Genomic DNA, 439 nt, shown 5'->3' on the forward strand with positions numbered 1-439 from the left:
CGTGGCCGGTGCCCGCACAGGGTCCTTCGACAACCTCCGTGCCAACCATCTCGCCTTTATCAGCAGTGCCCGGAGGAGCCCGTCCCAGCCCCCCCCCACACCACAGGGCTCCGAGCTCGTCTGGTTTGAATTATATTTTTCAATAAGGTTTTGTGAAACACTGTATCAAACTTTGTACTAAAATACAGATATATTACAGCTACTGTATTCCTTTCTCCACTGATTTTTCTTCCTTTGTTTTTCCAATTCAGCCAGCAACAGCACTCACAAGCTGGCAAGACCCGGGCGCTGCTGGGGGCGGGCGTGGGGGGCTCCTGCCGGCCCCGCTCCAGGGCGGTGGCTGCCGGAGGGATGCAGGTGCTGCCGGGCTTGTGGCCGGCAGAGGACGTTGACAGGAGTGCCAGCACCCACACCGTCCTGGGTGACTTGGGCTCCCGGC

The sequence above is a fragment of the Pygoscelis adeliae genome, unplaced genomic scaffold, assembly GCF_000699105.1.
Source record: "Pygoscelis adeliae isolate BGI_AS28 unplaced genomic scaffold, ASM69910v1 Scaffold208, whole genome shotgun sequence".
Taxonomy (NCBI): Eukaryota; Metazoa; Chordata; class Aves; order Sphenisciformes; family Spheniscidae; genus Pygoscelis; species Pygoscelis adeliae.